The 18,791-nt window shown below is 43.9% G+C and overlaps 1 long non-coding RNA gene across 7 annotated transcripts in view; it reads right to left on the reverse strand.

Moving 5' to 3' along the window:
• Positions 1-17,610, reverse strand: part of LOC140211488 (uncharacterized) — a 31,609-nt gene extending 13,999 nt beyond the window's left edge. For 5 of the 7 annotated variants that reach the window (XR_011889483.1, XR_011889485.1, XR_011889486.1 and 2 more), the window contains exons 1-2: positions 15,553-17,610; positions 15,351-15,412 (exon numbers count right to left, since the gene is read on the reverse strand). This is a non-coding gene — a long non-coding RNA (uncharacterized lncRNA). Of the gene's footprint in view, positions 1-2,490; positions 2,830-7,448; positions 7,572-15,350; positions 15,413-15,552 lie in introns of those variants that run through there. The other 2 variants (XR_011889482.1, XR_011889487.1) reach the window with 2 other exon arrangements.
• Between the last annotated feature and the right edge of the window lie 1,181 nt (positions 17,611-18,791).

The following is an 18,791-nucleotide window of genomic DNA, read 5'->3' on the forward strand; positions in this document are numbered from 1 at the left end:
ACATAATAAAAGCTATAAATTACAATATGAATATACAGAACTGTGCAATAGTCTTAGGCACATATATATAACTAGGGTGCCTGAGACTTTTACACAGTACTGTAGTAATTTTATGTATTGTACTGTACTGCTACTGCTATATTTAAAAAAAAATAAATTTCTTGATGTATATGAGTGATGATAAACCTGATTCTGATATGGGTCTTTATAGTGAACTGAGAATGGGAGGGGGCAAGGAGAGGGGAATCATGGTTGGCAATAGCACCTGAGAGATTTTTTAATGACAATAAACCAATTGTTTGGAATCAAATGACTTTGCCCGATGTCTCAGGGCTGGATGTGTCCGCACTCACACCATTCTCTGCCCCTGGCACTCCTGTGCTGCCATCTGTCCCAGCCTTCAACACGGCGCTCCACCCTCATCATTCCCAACCTCCTTTGCTCCTGGTAGATTGACAAGCTCTGCTCCACGCTGAGAAATACAGTAGTGTGCAAAAGTCTCAGGAACCCTGGCTTATACACACTAAATTAAGTAGGTAATGCAAAAATACTGAGGAAGTATTGATGTGTTCATTGTCCGTTCAGAAATCGGATGGCAGAGGGGAAGAAATGGTGAGTGTGTGTCTTCAGGCTCCTGTGCCTCCTCCCTGTGGGTAAGAGCATATGTCATGGGTGATGAAGGTCCTTAGTGATCAATGCCACATTTTTTTTTTGAGACACCGCCTTTTGAAGCTATCCTTGATGCTGGGGAGGGTAGTATCCATGACGAAGCTGACTGAGTTTGCAGCTCTTGCTGATAACACCTCTTGCTGTTAACGGTGGTCATGCTAAAACAACACAAGGCTGCTGAAGCCCATGGAGGGAATCTTCCATCGTATGGTTAAGTCACAGGAGGAAGTTCAATGCAGCCAAAAACTAAATAGGTGAACTATTTAGGTATTAGGTAATGATGTAGTAGATTACCCATTCTCAGCCTGAGTAACCTCTTGCCTGGGTCTACATTTACACAAATTTAAAGGCAAATCTTTTGATATTTATACCAAGTGAGGAAATGCAGAGCTAAGTTAGTTCTGAATTTCAATATCCAACTTTTTATCTTTCCCAATCTTGATAATTGGATATGAGTTTAAACGCTACGCAGCTGGAAACCATTATGCGTAATGGGGGCACCATGGCAGAGTAGCGGTTAGTGTGAAGCTATTACAGCTCAGGCGTTTGGAGTTCAATCCCTGCAGCCTCTAAGGAGTCTCTGCTTCTTCCGTGTGGCACATGTGTCTATTCCCTGGGCGCTCCTGTTTCCTCACACCATCCAAAGATGTACCAGATAGGTTAATTGGTCACTGTCAATTGTCCTGTGTCCCGTGATTGGCTTAGCATTCAATCGGGGTTGTTGGGACAGCATAGCTTGAAGGGCCCTACTCCGCACTGTGCCTCAAAATAAAAAGATAATAAGATAAAATAATATCTCAATGTGGATCACCAAATGTTTTCTTAGAGTGTTAATTTTCACTGGGAGTGCAGTCACATCCACTTAAACTTAATTGAAAGTTAAAGCCGTTGCCTTTGCAATGTGACCCAGATACTGGGCCTTCGACAATAATTCTCTACCCTCCTCTCCCCAGCAACTCCTTCAACCTTCATATTTGCATCCTCGATATCTTTGCAAGTCTTTCTGTGAAATTTTCCTGTTTATAGCACTATGCAAAAGTCTTGGGCACACATGTACTGAGAGTGGTTGCCACCACCTGCACCATTCCCAACATCCTTTGCTCCCATCAGATTTACAAACTTACTCCCTGCTCCAGATTGAGAGATAATTGTGAAATCAAGTCTTAGCCAAACTAGTTAATAAAATATGTGCCTAAAACTTTTACATAGTACTGTAAATGGTGAAGGTAGAGGCAAGTGGGTCGGGTGTGGGCAGGTGGCAGAGAAGTAATGCCAGGGGTGGGACGTGGCGCGGGTGCAGACACACCCAGCCCTGAGACACCAGGCAAGGTCATTTGATTCCAGACAATTGGTTTATTGATCATTACAGAATGTCTCTCTGGTGCTTCCCACTCCTACCCCTCCTTTCCCCTTTTCCCAACCATGATTCCCCTCTCCCTGCCCCCTTCCCACTCTCAGTTCACAACAGAGTTTCATATCAGAATCAGGTTTATCACCACTCACATATGTCATGAAATTTGTTTTTTTTGTGTGGCAGCAGTACAGTGCAATACATAAAATTATTACAGTACTGTGCAAATGTCTTAAGCAACCATAGCTATATATACGTGCCCAATAGTTTTGCACAGTACTGTATATCTTTTGTTCCTGTCTCAGCTGCATAATTACAATAAAGTTAAACATAAAAGATGACCTTCATTTGTCACACGTACATCGAAATGTACAGTGAAATGCGTTGTCTGTATCAACGACCAATGAGGATGTGCTGGGGGCAGTGATGCATATTTAATATTTTAATACTTACTATTTGAGTAATCTTGTGTATATATATTATTTGATTAAGCTTTCTTTTTTGTTTAAATAATTACAGGTTATATGTAAAAATACATCATCACACTGTCACATGAGATGCGTGTGCCTCACTTAAAGTAAACTTGAACTAGACCTGTATTCTCAGACTTCATTCTTTCTTCGAATTAGTTTAATGTTCTGAAGTTATAGAATGTACAGGAAATCCACAAGTGTCACCGTGCTGTGCGGAAATTCCCGTTCTTACAGCTGGCAATGTTAAACGATACGCCGACTGCTTCACTACAGACAAAGGTGCACTTGCTTCACTGTCGCTTCATAATTAAAGAAGTAGTATTCGTAGAGTGGGTGCTGAAAAATAGAATGATACTATTCTAAGTTGAAGCCTACTTCATTATGATCTTGCACCTTACTGTCTAACTGCAATGCACGTTCTCTAGCTGTTACACGTTATTTGCATTCTGTTCATTTTTTACCTTGTTCTACCTCAGTGCACTGTGTAATGACTAGGTCTGCATGGTTGGTATGCAAGGCAATCTTTCCACTCTCCGTTTGACAGATCAATACACAATGCTAAGGCGGTGGTCAGGGTCACTGCTCTAAAAGAAATAGATCCATACACATTTCCTCACCCTTTAGATTAATGCAGATAAAATGTATATGCGCAAAACATTCAATTTCCCTTTCATAATCCCATATTCCAAATAGCCATGCTTTCACAATAACAGTCCATAACAACCTCACAGTTCTGAAGATTCAGTCTTTTGGGTGAAGCTCTGTTTCTTTCCGGATGGTGCCTCTGGACCTGCGGAGAGGCATCAGGCTTGGTAGGTATCTTGTCTAAGAAAACGTTCTTGGTTTCTGGTGTCACGTTGCTGTCAGTGACGTCATTACTGAGAGGTAAGCCTGGTGACTCTAATATATCTCTTCTGTTGGATACAGCTAACTTGGGTGTGTTCTTTGAGTATCTAGTATCTGGTCCACACGACATCTCCATATTTGATCTCCATTATCCACTATGTACATCAGTCCAGTTCTTGTAGCTATCCTACCGGGTGCCCACTTGTCTTCTCAGTAATCATGGGCTAAGACTCCCTGTCCAGTCTCGAAGCTCCATGCTGCTTCATTTGGCATCTGGCTGAAATGTTTACTCTACACTTCCCTCAGTAGATCTGGTTTCAGGAGATGTCAGATTCCTGCTCATGAACAGCATTACTGGTGTTTGATTTGTTGTCGCATGAACAGAGTTCCGATACACAAAAAGGAAGTTGTCCACCTTGTGCTGCAGAAAAATGTCCTTCCTGTCCATCACTTCAATGGACTTCTTAAAGGTTTGGATAAACCTTCCAGCTGACATCAAATGTCTGATGCCATTTTTCTTCATGAACAGTCAGAATTCTTCTGACGTGTATTGTGGTCCGTTGTCACTCAAAATTTGTCCTGGTAAGCCATTTCTGGTGAAGATAGGCCTCAGAGTGGAGACAGTCTTTGCTGCGGTGGTTGACTTCATTGGTATAGACTCCTGCCATTTCGAATGAGCATCCACAGCAATCAGAAACATGGAGTCCATGAATGGCCCAGAAAAGTCACTATGTTCTCTTTGTCGTGGTGACGACGGCCAATCCCACAGGTGCAACGGTCTCTGTCGGAGTGCATTTGAAACTTTTTGGCATCCCAAACAGCTTTTGGCCAAGTCTTCAATCTGTTTATCTATTCCTGGCCACCACATGTAGCTCTGGGTGAGACTCTTCATCTTGACTGTACCCAGATGTCCTTCATGCGGATTTTCTAAAACTCTGCTGTGCAGTTTAGAGAGAACTGCAACATGAGATCTACACATCAGTGTTCTTTGACATACCGATAGTTGGTCTCGTCTTGCTGAGAACTCTGGAAACATAGTATAACCATGAGCTGGCCATCCTTGCATGGTGATTTCAGAGACTTTTGACAATGTTGGTCATTCCTTGTTTCCAGTTGTATGTCGGAATTTGATACCAGCAACTGGTCCACCGATGTGGTGTGGAACACCTCTGCTGGGTCGCAGTATGAAGACTTTTCTTCTTCAATTGCCAATACTGGAAGAAGTGACAAGCCATCTGCATTGTTGTGTTGTTTGGTACCCTTGAGCTCTATGTCATAAGTGTGGGCTGTTGGGAATAGTGCCCAGCATTGTAACAGGGTAGCAGTCAGCACTGGAATTCCCTGCCTGGGTTTGAAAATGAACACAAGGGGCTGGTGATCTATCATTTGCATAACCTTTTGTCTGTAGAGGTAGTGATGGAACTTCTTTATTCCCCATACTAGACCATGGGCCTCTCGATCAATCTGTGCAGTTCTGTGCTTGTCAGTGCTCTTAAAGCAAATGCAATTGGGTGTTCAGATCCATCTTCCATAATGTGTGAAAAAACGGCTCCAATGCATCACACACCAGTCTGATGGGCAGCGATGGGTCATAATGGGTGAGCAGTTCATCAGATGTTATGAGTCTCTTTGTTTCCTTGAATGCTTTTTCACATCTTTCTGACCATTCCCCTTTGCTGCTGTCTGTAACAGTATGATCAATGGTGTAGCACTGTAGCAATGTTTGGGAGAAACCAGAGGTAGTACTTTACAAGGCCCAAGTATGATCTGAGTTGTGACACATTTTCCAGTTTGGGTGCCTGTAGCACTGCTTCAGTCTTCTCTTGTGACTTACATGAGCCATGCTTGTCAATGACACGTCTACAATATGAGATTTCACTCTTGAAAAACTCATATTTCTCTCTTTTTGCATGCAGACCACACTCACTCAGCCTGGTTAGCACTTCACCAAGATTCTGGAGGTGCTCTTCATCATTCTTGCCAGTCACAATGATGTCATCAAGGTATCATTGTCTTCCTGGGATATCTTGGCGCACTTCATCCGTTGCTCTTTGCCTAATTGCTGGAGTTGATGTGATACCAAAGACGAGACGATTATGCTGGAACAGTCCCTTGTGAGTGTTGATTGTGAGTAATTTCCTGCTTGACTCCTCAATCTCCATTTACAGATCAGCTTGTGACAAGTCAATCTTTGAAAACCTCCCCCTGCCTGCCAAAGATGCAAAAATGTTTTCTACTTGTGGCAGGGGATACTGCATAGTGCGTAGCATTGGCTTGATGCTCACCTTGAACTCTCCCACATACACAAACAGCCCCGGCCTTCCCTTTCTTGGTCACCAGGACAATAGGCATGGCCCAATCACTCCAATCAACCTTGGAGAGAATCCTAGATGCCTCCAAGCTCTGCAGTTCTGCATCACCTTTCGGACATAATGCGTAAGGCATTGGATGTGCTTTATGGAATCTTGGTGTTGCTGTTGCATCCAATTCAATTCTGGCCTTCATGCCTTTGAGTTTGCCAATCCCCTTCTCAAACACCTTCTCATTAGCATTGAGCAGCTGTGCCAGTTTCTGGTTAGTGCTACCAATTGGGCTGCCATTGCCTGTTGATGTCATACTGAGGCTTTGATTGAATGCCAGTCTAGTTGGATTCTTCTCAATCATTCACGTCCGAAAAGTGCTGGCCCTCCACTTTACAATACATAAAGCTCTAACCGTTGTGTTTGACCTCAGTACATCAAATTTACTTTCAGTTTGCCTTTAGGAGACACTTTTTTTGGCTGTGTAGGTTTTTAGCATCACTGAGGTCTTCTCTAATGGTATCTTATAAAACAGTCTGTTGTAGTCAGCCTCTGGAATTATGGATAAAGCTGACACTGTATCCAGCTCCATTTTCAGTTTTACATCAAACACGTCTATTGTGATCCAGATTGTTTTGTAATCTGCTTCAGTTATACTATGCAGTTCTAGGCATGATCTTTGTGAAACTTTATGTTGTCTAATTCTGTTTTATATTCGGTAACTATATGGATTTGCTTAGTTTTGTGTTTGAATATTTCTCTTGGTTGTGCCTTTTGTCTGCCTTGCACAATCTATGTGACCTTATCTGTGACACTTTCTACAGACTTTTTTCTTTGAACCAACATTCATTTGCGTCATGGGAGGATTGGCCACATTGATAATAGTTTTGGCTTTTTACAGCATTCAGGGATATTTTGTGCATTTCTCATTCTAATGTCTTTTTCTGTAGTTCTGCTGCATCCTTTGCTGCAGTCTCTAATGATATTGCAAGGGTCAATACCTGTTCTATGGTTAGATCTTTTTCAGATAGTAACCTCTTTTGAGTGCTTTGACTATGCATGTTACATACAAGTCTATCATACATCAGAAAGTCCATCTCTAAAGTCACAGTACTGGGAAACTTTGCACAGTTCTGTAAATATATTCAGAAGTGCTTTCATCTTTTGACTGGTTCCTTCTGTGAAATCTACATCTCCCAGCTATTACCAGTGGTTTAGGGCTCAAGTGTAAAATTGTAACAATTTCATTGAAATTGCTTGCTGGCTTTGCAGGGGTACCTAAGTTGCATAAGAGACTGTACGTTTTTGGGCCCAGTAAGCTAAGAAATGTAGGGGTTTTCTTTTCCTCTTCCAGTACAGTTCAACTCTCGCGATTTACAACTCTCTGCCTTCATTAGCACTATCAAATTCATCAACTTTCCTGACTGAAGCCATCGCCACGTTATTTTCACTTTAAATTCAGTTTGCCTTTCACTGTTACTTTGAACAGTGCTCATGCGTTTGTTAGTGCCCGCGACGACCATCTCGTGCGGCTTAACTCTCATTGTTTCATCCCGTGCAGTTTCTGATATTTTCTGACATTCATGTTTGTACTCGTTGCCAATATGTTGTGTCGGTGCACAACTACATATCAATTAAATAGAAGCATGTACGTGGGAGATGGCTTTAACTGGTGCATTCACATTGCAGAGAGGGAGAGAAAGAGAGAGAGAGAACAATGCACGGGCACAGACAACAGGTCAATATGTAGTGCTAAGCAGGAAGGGTGGTCATTGCTCTAAAAGAAATAGATCCATACATTACACTTACTGCCCATTATGCTGCTGATGTTTAGGGCAGCAATGAAGGTCCTACACCTCTGGTGGTGCTAGTGCTTCCTTCATCATGTCAGTAGCTTCGTCTTGGTTTTCACTACTGTCAGCCATGCAAGTCCTGGGTGGAGAATCGGGAATACCATCACACTCAGGTGTAGAAGGAGGTGGAGAATCGGGAATCCTGTCACAGTCAGACGTAGAAGGAGGTGGGGAATCGGGAACGCCGTCACACTCAGACGTAGAAGGAGGTGGGGAATTGGGAACGCCGTTGCACTCAGATGTAGAAGGAGGTGGGGAATTGGGAACGCCGTCGCACTCAGACGTAGAAGGAGGTGGGGAATTGGGAACGCCGTCGCACTCAGATGTAGAAGGAGGTGGGGAATCGGGAACGCCGTCGCACTCAGACGTAGAAGGAGGTGGGGAATTGGGAACGCCGTCGCACTCAGACATAGAAGGAGGTGGGGAATCGGGAACGCCGTCACAGTCAGACGTAGAAGGAGGTGGAAAATCGGGAACGCCGTCACACTCAGATGTAGAAGGATGCTTCACTGCTGTTTCCATTACAGTGTTTGGCCGGTTAGGCCTGAGCTGAACCCTAACCTTTAGTCTGGCATTTTCCTGGCCTCTACCCTTTGATCTGTTTGGCAAGTGCGACCAAGAGCCAAAGCACAAAGTCCTGACTCCAAAGTGACACACACAATATGGAGGAACTCAGCAAGTCAGGCAGGATCTATGGAAGTACATAAACAGTCAACGTTTCGGACCAAGGGCTAGAAAGAAAGGAAAAAGGTGCCAGAATAAGAAGGTGGTGGGAGGGGAAAGAGGACAAACTGGAAGGTGACGGGTGAAGCCGTGTGGGTTGGGAAATGTAAAAGGTTGGAATAGATGAAATCTGATAGGAGAAGAGAGAGGACTATGGGAGAGGGGGAAAAAGGAGGGGACACAACGGGAGGTGAGAGGAGGTAGGAGGCCAGCCAACATCGCTTTCTGGGTCATTGAGGCACGCAAGCCTCCAAACCACGACAAGGTTGGAGGTTGCCGCCACAAATACTGCTTGGCTCAACTTCTTATTTTTGAGTTGAATGCACCATATTTCATTGGCTAGCCCAGTTTTCCAATTTTCTGAAAATTGGTGACACACCGAGCCCATGAGATCATGAAAGTCAGTTTACACAACACAGATTTTCATTGTTATCACCACTAACAGACGACAGTATGCATATGGAAATTATAATTGTTTACAGTAGAAACTAATGACATACAACCTCAGCACAAATGAAATAAATAAACTACTGCATTTTTTTTTTGTCAGCATTCCATGATATAGCCTGACAAATAATAGCTTGAAATTGAAGGGCCAACCCCCAGTCTGTTACAGGTAAAGACCTCCCCACCATTGAGCACATAAACAAGGAAAGTTGCCACAAGAAAGAAACATCATTTATCATAGGCCCCCACCATTCAGGCCATGTCCTCCTCTCCTCATTGGGGAGGAGGTACAGATATCTGAGGTCCCACACCATCAGGATCAATGAAAATTATTACCCTTCGAGCGGGGTGGCAAGGTGGAGATAGATCTTTACCAAAGAAGGTGCTCCTTCCCTCCACTGGCCTGCAGATCACCCTTGGGCAAGGTGTAGCACCTGCTTAGCCCTCCCCGCCCCCCCCAATCAGGGTCATGTGAAGCTATGGGAGCAGGTGATGGATGGTCATATGAGCAGCTGGTGCACATCACAAGTCCTGGCTATGCGACCGCTGATGCCAGACAGACAATCTCTGAAGAGTAATTCATAATGGCTGGGGTCACCCATCTTGTAAAGGCATTGCCCAGAAAAAGGTAATGGCAACCCACTTCTGTGAAAAAATCTGCCAAGAATAATCATGGTCATGGAAGGGTGGGAGGAAACCAGAGCACCTGGAGGAAACCCACATGGTCATGATGAGAATGTACAAACTCCTTACAGATATTGAACCTTCAATCACTTCCCTACATTCTTAATAACTGTGTTTATCTGCTAGCTGAAGTAACTGTATTTCAAAAATTACTTTATTAGCTATGAATGTATTTTCCAGATTTGATGTAGCTGCCTAACATGTTGATATACAGTGGAAAAAGAGCTTTGACCAGTGGCCAACTTAGATAACAGAACTTTTGAGAGACATGAGATATAGATGCAGATTTCCGCCACTTGACCCTTCACATCTGCTCTGCCATTTCATCATAGCCAATCCAATTTTCCTCTCAATCCCAATCTCCTGATTTCTCCCAGTATCCCTTCATGCCCTGATCAATCAAGAAACTAGATTCTTGACTATTAAGAATCAAGAGAGGAGGGGTCTTCAATTAGGTCCACTGTCCAAAGATGAAAGGTAGCAGTGGGTTAGTACAGTGAAAAAGAGCTTTGACCAGTAGCCAATCTGGATATCAGAAGTCTTGAAAGGAGGGGACTTCAACCAGGTTCACAACCTGAGGATAAAAGGAGGCAACGTGTTGCAGTAGTGAAAAAGAGCTTTGACCAGTGACCAATCGACATTTGGGATTGAGTAGCAAAAGCAAATTAAAGAAAGGCAAGGTCAAGGGCGTTGTAGAGACTTGTTCAACTGGTTCATATGATGAAAAATATCTGTTAAATAGGCTAGTTTCTTCAGCTATTCTTCATCTTCAAAGCACTCAGCAAAATCTGACCTACTATTTTCTTGAAATTACTCCTGCAATTCACCTATTCAGTGGCCGTCGACTGAGTAGACATAGTCAGAGTAGTGATCTTGAGGCCTTAGCTCTTCCAGGCTTCAGAGAAGAGAAGCTTCACTCAGAGAAAGTAAAGGAAAGAAAAGCTCAAGTTTTATCGATCTCTTCTTTATGTCTGCTCAGCCAGGACAGCAGGACAGGCAGAATAAGGGAATGCTTCTCTTGTGGTATGTGGGAAGGCAGGGAGACTCCCAGAGTCCCTGACGACTACAACTGCAAGAAGTGCATCCGGCTGCAGCTTCCAACAAACGCCGTTAAAGAGTTGGAGCTGGAACTAGATGAACTCCAGATTATTTGGGAAACTAATGGGATGATAGGTAGGACATACTGAGAGGTAGTTACACCCAAGGTACAGGACATAGGAAACTGGGTGACAGTCAGGAAGGGGAAGGGGTTAAAGAACCAGTGCAGAGTACCACTGTGGCCATCCCCCTCAACAACAGGTATATCACTTTGGATACTGTCGGGGGGGCGGGGGCATGATGAACTAACAGAGAAAAATCACAGTGGTTGGGTCTCTGGCACTGAGTCTGCCTCTGTGACTCAGAAGGGAAGTGGGGGAAGAAGAGACAAGCTGTGGCAGGGGATTCGATAATTAGGGGCATGGACAGGATGCTCAGTAAACGAGAACAAAATTCCCCGATGGTACGTTGCCTCCTGGGTGCCAGAGTCCGGGGTGTTTCCGATCAAGTCTTCAGCATTCTTAAGTGGGAGGGTGAATGGCCAGAAGTCGTGGTCCACGTAGGTACCAATGGCATGGGTAGGATAAGTGAGGAGGTTCTGCATAGGGAGTTCTGGGATTTATGTGCTAAGTTAAAGGGCAGGACCTCCAGGGTTGTTATCTCAGGATTGCTACCCATGTACCTAGTAAGGCCAGAACTAGGAAGATTATACAGTTTAATATGTGGCTAAGGAGTTGGTGTAGGAGGGAGAGCATAATATTTTTGGATCATTGAGCTCTCTTCCAGGGAAGTTGGGACCGGTACAGAAGGGATGGTTTGCACCTGAACTTGAGGGGGACTAATGCCCTAGTGGGAAGGTTTGTTAATGCTGCACGGAGGGGTTTAAACTAAGGTTGCAGGGGGATGGGAACCAGAGTGCCAGAACAGTTAGTAGAGAGGTTGTTAGTGGCAGATGTTGGTAAGAGCTCTGATAAAGTTAAGAATCAAAAGGATCAACTTCTGCCTTAAACATACCCATAGACTTGGCCTCCACCACAAAGGCAGAGCTTTCAACAGATTCCCTACGCTCTGGCTAATAAAATTCCTCCTTAACTCTGTTACAAAAGGTCGCCTCCCTCAATTTTGAGGCTGTGCCATCTAGTTCCAGATACTCCCACCACTGGAAGTATCCTCTTCACATCCATCTTATCTAGTCCTTTCAACATTCGGTAGGTTTCAATGAGATCCCCACACATTTTTCTAAATTCCAGTGAGAACAGGCCCAAAGCTGCCAAACGATCCTCATATGTTAACCCCTTCAATCCCAGAATCATCCTCGTGAACCTCCTCTGGACTCTCTCCAATGACAACACATCCATTCTGAGATATGGTAGTTAAAACTGTTGACAATACTCCAAGTGCAGCCTGACTAGTGTCTTATAAAGGCTCAGCATTATCTCCTTGTTTTTATATTCTATTCCCCTTGAGATAAATGCCAACATCGTATTTTCTTTCTTTACCACAGACTCAACCTGTAAATGAACTTCCTGGGAGTCTTTCATGAGGACTCCTAAGTCCCTCTGCACCTCTGATGTTTGAACCTTCTGCCCATTTAGATATTAGTCCGCACTATTGTTCCTTTTACCAAAATGCATTATCATAGATTTCCCAACACTGTATCCACCTGCCACTTTTTTGCCCATTCTTCCAATATGTCTAAGTCCTGCTGCAATCTCATTGCTTCCTCAACACTGCCTACCCCCTACCTATCTTTGTGTCATCTGCAAACTTTGACACAAAGCCATAAATTCCATTATCCAAATCACTGACAAACAATGTGAAAAGTAGTGGTCCCAATACTGACCCCCCAAGCAAACCACTAGTCACTGGCAGCCAACCAGATAAAGACTCTTTATTCCTACTCACTGCCTCCTGCCTGTCAGCCATTCCCCTATCCTTGCCAGTATCTTTCCTGTAATGCCATAGGACTTTATATTGTTAAGCAGCTTCATGTGTGGCACCTTATTAAATGCCTTCTGAAATTCCAAGTAAAGAACATTCACTGCCTCTCCTTTGTCCACCATGCTTGTTACTTCTTCAAAGAATTCTAACAAATTTATCAAGCAAGATTTCCTTTTACAGAAACCATGCTGACTTTGACTTATTTTATCATTAGTTTCCAAGTATCCTGAAACCTCATCCTTAATAATAGACTCCAACACTTTCCCAACCACTGAGGTTGGGCTAAATGGCTCATAATTTCCTTTCTTTTGCTTTCCTCACTTCTTAAAGAGAGGAGTGAAATTTGCAATCTTCCAATCCTCTGGAAGCATGCCAGAATCAAGTGATTCTTGAAAGAGTATAGTGAATACATCCGTTATCTCTTCAGCAATCTCTCTCAGGACTCTGAGATGTAGTCCATCTGGTCAAGATGACTTATCTACCTAAGGACCTTTGAGTTTACCTAGCATTTTTCCTTTGTAATAGCATTGACACTTACTCCTGCTCTCTGACTCTAACAGACCTCTGGCGCACTGCTGGTATCTTCCACAGTGAAGAAAAATGCAAATTACCTATTAAATTCATCTGTCATTGCTTTGTCCCCCATTACTACCTCACCAGCATCATTTTCCTCGGGTCCAATATCAACTCTCACCTCTCTTTTACTCTTTATATAACTGAAAAAACTTTTGGAATCCTGTTTTATATTAGTTTACCCTTGTATTTAATCTTTTCCCGTCTTATAGCTTCTTTGGTTGCCTTTTGGTGGATTTTAAAAGCTTCCCAATCATCCAACTTCCCAATCAATTTTGCTCCCTTATATGCCCTTTCCTTGGCTTTTATGCAGTCCTTAACTTCCTTTGTCAGCCAAGGTACCTATTTGAGAACTTCTTCATCTATGGGACATATCTATCATGTGCCTTGTGAATTATTCCTAGAAACTTCAGCCAGATCTGCTCTGCTGCCATCCCTACCAGTATTTCTTCCAATCCACCTGGGCAAGCTCCTCTTTCATGTCTCTGTAATTTCCTTTATTCCATTGTGATACTGATTCTGACTTGTGCTTCTCTATTTTAAATCGCAATATGAACTCAAGCATATTATGATCATTGCCTCCTAAGGGTTTCTTTCCATTCAGCTTCATAATAAGATCTGGGTTATTACACAACACCCAATCTAAGAAAGCTTTTCCCTGAGTGGGTTCAAGCAGATGCTGCTTTAAAAAGCCACCTCATAGGCATTCAACGGACACCTTCACCTTCTCTTGCAATCTGTCACCAACCTGATATTCTCAATCCTCTTGCAAATTGAAGTCCCCCTTTACAATTGTGTCACTATGTGCCTTTTCCAGCTCCCTTTGCAATCTCAACCCCACATACTGGAACTATTTGGAGGCCTATATATGATTTCCATAATGGTTTTTTTACCCTTGCAGTTTGTTAACTCCACCCACAAAGATTCAACCTTCTCTGATCCCATGGCACCTCTTTCTAAAGAGATAATTCCATCTCTTACCTACAGAGCTACACCACTGCCTATGCCGTCCTGCCTGTCCTTTCGATACAAGGTAAATCCTTTGATGTTAAGCTCCCAACAATGGCCTTTTCTCAGCCACGACTCAGTGATGCCCACAGCATCATACCGACCAGTCTCTAATTGTGCCATGAGTTCATCCACCTTATTCCAAATACATCTAAATACAGCACCTTCAGTCCTGCGTTCCTCACTCTTCTGAAATTTGTCTCTGTGGTACAATTTAACTCTTTTTTTCTGTCTGTGTTTGTACCTAATCATTGGCTTGTCCTTCCTTACATTCATATTACATCCATCACCTATTTGTAAACCTGCTGGCTCATCCTCAGCTCTATCATATTGGTCCACATCCCCTTGCCATTTTAGGTTAAACCACTCCCAAAAGCTCTAGTGAACCTGCCCACAAGAATGTTGGTCCCCCTTGGACTCAAGTGCATGCAACCCGTCCCTTTTGTACAGGTCCCACCCACCCCAGAAGAAGTCCCAATTATCCAGCAATCTGAATCCCTGCCCCCGCTCCAATTCTTCAGCCACGCATTTATCTGCCACCTCTTTCTATTCCTATCTGTTCCGTTGCGTGGCACAGGCAGCAATCCTGAGATTACTAGCTTTGAGGTCCTGCTTATCAGCTTCCTTCCTAACTCACTGTATTCTTTTTTCAGGACATCCTCACTTTTTCTACCTATCTGGCTGTATCACTAGATTCTGGAACGGTTCCAGAGGACTGGAACATTGCAAATGTTACTCTTCAAGAAGGGAGAGAGGCAGAAGAAAGGAAACTATAGGTCTGTTAATGTGAACTCAGTGGTTGGAAAGAAGTTGGAGTTGATATTTAAGGATGAGATCTCGGGGTACTAGACAGCACATGATAAAATAGGCCATAGTCAGCATGGTTTCCTCAAGGGAAAATCTTACATTACAAATATGATGGAATTCTTTGAAGAAATAACAAGCAGGATAGACAAAGAAAAATCAGTTGATGTTCTGTACTTGGATTTTCAGAAGGCTTTTGACAAGTTGCCACACATGAGGCTGCTTAACAAGCTATGAGCCCATGGTATTACAAGAAAGATTCCAGCATGGATAAAGCAGTGGCTGAGTGGCAAGAGGCAAAGAATGGAGTGGAGGGAGCCTCTTCTGGCAAGCTGCCAGTGACAAGTGGTGTTTCACAGGGGTCTGTGTTGGGACTGATTCTTTTTACATTACATGTCAAAGATTTGGATGATGGAATTGATGGCTCTGTTTCAAAGTTTGCAGACAATATGAAGATAGGTGGAGGGGCAGGTAGTTTTGAGGAAATAGAGACACTACAGAAGGGCTGAGGCAAATTAAGAGAATGGGCAATGAAATGGCAGATGGAATATAGCCGGAAAGTGTATGATCATGCACCTATGTAAAAGAAACGAAAGGGTTCACTATTTTCAAAATGAAGAGAAAATACAAAAAAACCTACTGTGCAAGGAGACTTGTGAGTCCTCGTGCAGGATTCCCCAAAGGTTAGTTTGCAGGCTGGGTCTGTGGTGAGGAAGACAAATGTGATGTTAGCTTTCATTTTAAGAGGACTAGAATATAAAAGCAAGGTAGTAATGTTGAGACTTTATAAAGCACTGTTGAGGTCTCACATGGAGTACTGTGAGCAGTTTTGAGCCCCTTACCTTAGAAAGGATGTGCTGAAACTGGAGAGGATTCAAAGGAGGTTCACGCAAATGATTCCAGGAAAGAATGCCTTGTCATATGAAAAGTGTTTGATGGCTCTGGGCCCGTATTCACTGGAATTCGTAAGAATGAGGGGTGACCTCATTGAAACCTATGGAATGGTGAAAGGTCTTGATAGAGTGGACGTGGAAAGGATGTTTCCTATGATGGGAGAATCTAAGATCAGAGGACACAATCTCAGAACAGAGGGGCGTCCTTTTAGAACGGAGATGAGGAGGAATTTCTTTAGCCAGAGAGTGGTGAATCTGTGGAATTCTTTGCCACAGGCAGCTGTGGGGACGAAGTTTTTATGGATATTAAAGAAGTTGATAGATTCTTGATTGGTCAGGGCATGAGGGGATACAAGATGATACCTTTTTTAGATGATATCTTTGATACCTCTTCTTTTTCCTTTTCAAGGTTCTTTTGAAGACCCTGACCTCGAGTTACACGCTGACTTTGGTTCTTTGCGGAAATGGGACTTGCTTTTTGGGCCTCACGACTGGCCACTTTTCAATATGCCAAGGACGTAGCCTGGAAGACTAGTAGCCTTCAGGGTGCCGGATTTTCGTTTCTCTGAAAGCAGGCAGATTCAAGGCCAGTGCCGCTACGGCCTGATGCATCATGGGAGACAGAAGATTGTAAGCAGCGAGCTGGCTGCTGGCTGTGCGCACAGAGACCCGAGTTCTTTGGGCACAGAGCTTAGAAAAAGCGACGCAACAGATTTTTTTTTGGCGTGTGCCTGCGTGCGTGCGAGTCTGTGTGTGTGCGTCTGCGTGTGTGTGTGTGCGTCTGTGATGATGTCTTTTTCATGGCTTTTACAAGGCACGGAGCGAGAGAGACTGTGTGGCACGCCACTCCTCACACAAATATTTTCGTAGTAATTTTCCCTTTATTTTATGAGGTCGAGTTGCAATCTCGACACTCAACCCGGCACGGATGGAAAGTGTACTCGGGAGTGGACCCGACTGGTTTCGAACCCGGGAACCACCGCTCCCGGATCTGGCGCCGATGACATTGCACCACCAGCCGGCCTGACGCAACAGACTTTTAACACCATAAATCAGCGAGTTGTTTTGTTATGTCTCCCCTCTTGCTGTGAAACAGGGGCACCACTTTTCCCCTTATTAAGGAGAGTGGTATGTCGAATACCGGGTGAATGAGTAGTCTTTGGGGTTCTGCAAGTCTGTGTATTTACTGATGCTTTGCTGCATGCTTGGGTGCTCAGTGCAGGGTGCTGATGCTTTTTGCTGGTGGGGGAGGGGTGCTTGTTGCTTTGCTGCTGCTTATGTGTGGGAGGAGGGAGCTGGGGGGTGCTTTGGGGTTCTAACATTTAACTGTCATTCATTCTTTGGAGCACTCTGTTTTCGTGGATTTTTGCGAAGAAGAAAATTTTCAGGATGTATATTGTATACGTTTCTCTGACATTAAATGTATCTATTAAAACCTATACGGCAGGAGATTGGTGTTGAGAGAAAAATTGGATCAGCCATGATGAAATGGCAGAGTAGACTCAATGGGCCAAATGGCCTTTTTTTGCTCCTATATCCTATGGTCTTATTTACAGTCAAAAGAACGCACTGCAGATAAATTCCTCCATCGATAAATATTAGGAACTAATGCAGTTTTATACTACAGTAGTATTTTTGATCATGTTCTAATTTGCTCGGTAATTTTGTTTAAATACTTAATTTATAGCTCAGTTTTTTTATATCTTTTTAACTATTTCCATGAAATATCAGCTCATTGGGGTAGCTGCATAATTGGGTCAAAATGTGCTGGTCCCGATGTGTCCCAATTGACTGGAATCCATTGAATTTATTGGATGGTTAGAACTTAAAAACAAAACACAGTCCTGCAATTTTACTTCACGCAAACAACAGGAATTCTGCAGATGCTGGAAATTCAAGCAACACACATAAAAGTTGCTGGTGAACGCAGCAGGCCAGGTAGCATCTCTAGGAAGAGGTGCAGTCGACGTTTCAGGCCGAGACCCTGCGTCAATATTATTCTCCGTAACTTCCGCCACCTCCAACGGGATCCCACCACTAAGCACATCTTTCCCTCCCCCCCTCTCTCTGCATTCCGCAGGGATCACTCCCTACGCGACTCCCTTGTCTATTCGTCCCCCCCATCCCTCCCCACTGATCTCCCTCCTGGCACCTATCCGTGTAAGCAGAACAAGTGCTACATATGCCCTTACACTTCCTCCCTTACCACCATTCAGGGCCCCAAACAGTCCTTCCAGGTGAGGCAACACTTCACCTGTGAGTCGACTGGGGTGATATACTGCGTCCGGTGCTCCCGATGTGGCCTTTTATATATTGGCGAGACCCGACGCAGACTGGGAGACCGCTTTGCTGAACATCTACACTCTGTCCGCCAGAGAAAGCAGGATCTCCCAGTGGCCACACATTTTAATTCCACATCCCATTCCCATTCTGACATGTCTATCCACGGCCTCCTCTACTGTAAAGATGAAGCCACACTCAGGTTGGAGGAACAACACCTTATATTCCGTCTGGGTAGCCTCCAACCTGATGGTATGAACATCGATTCTCTAACTTTCGCTAATGCCCCACCTCCCCCTCGTACCCCATCTGTTACTTATTTTTATACACACATTCTTTCTCTCACTCTCCTTTTTCTCCCTCTGTCCCTCTGAATATACCCCTTGCCTATCCTCTGGTTTCCCCCCCACCGTCTTTCTTCTCGGACCTCCTGTCCCATGATCCTCTCGTATCCCTTTTGCCTATCACCTGTCCAGCTCTTGGCTCCATCCCTCCCCCTCCTGTCTTCTCCTATCATTTTGGATCTCCCCCTCCCCCTCCAACTTTCAAATCCCTTACTCACACTTCCTTCAGTTAGTCCTGACGAAGGGTCTCGGCCTGAAAGGTCGACTGCACCTCTTCCTAGAGATGCTGCCTGGCCTGCTGCATTCACCAGCAACTTTTATGTGTGTTGCCTGCAATTTTACTTTGTTGTTTTAACTGGAGATGTCTGCTCCAGTGGGGAAGGAGCATTGTTACTGTAGTTCACATGTTCAAATTGTGTCACAACAGCTGCAAATTTGTTAGAAGTATTTCAGCCAGATTGCAGCACAGGAGTGAGTTTAGTCATTGTGACGTTGCTTGGTCACTGGTTTTTCATTGAAAATAGTCCAGAAATAACAAACAACTATTTCACATTTTGAGCTTTC

The sequence above is a fragment of the Mobula birostris genome, chromosome 17 (genome assembly GCF_030028105.1).
Source record: "Mobula birostris isolate sMobBir1 chromosome 17, sMobBir1.hap1, whole genome shotgun sequence".
Classification (NCBI taxonomy): Eukaryota; Metazoa; Chordata; class Chondrichthyes; order Myliobatiformes; family Myliobatidae; genus Mobula; species Mobula birostris.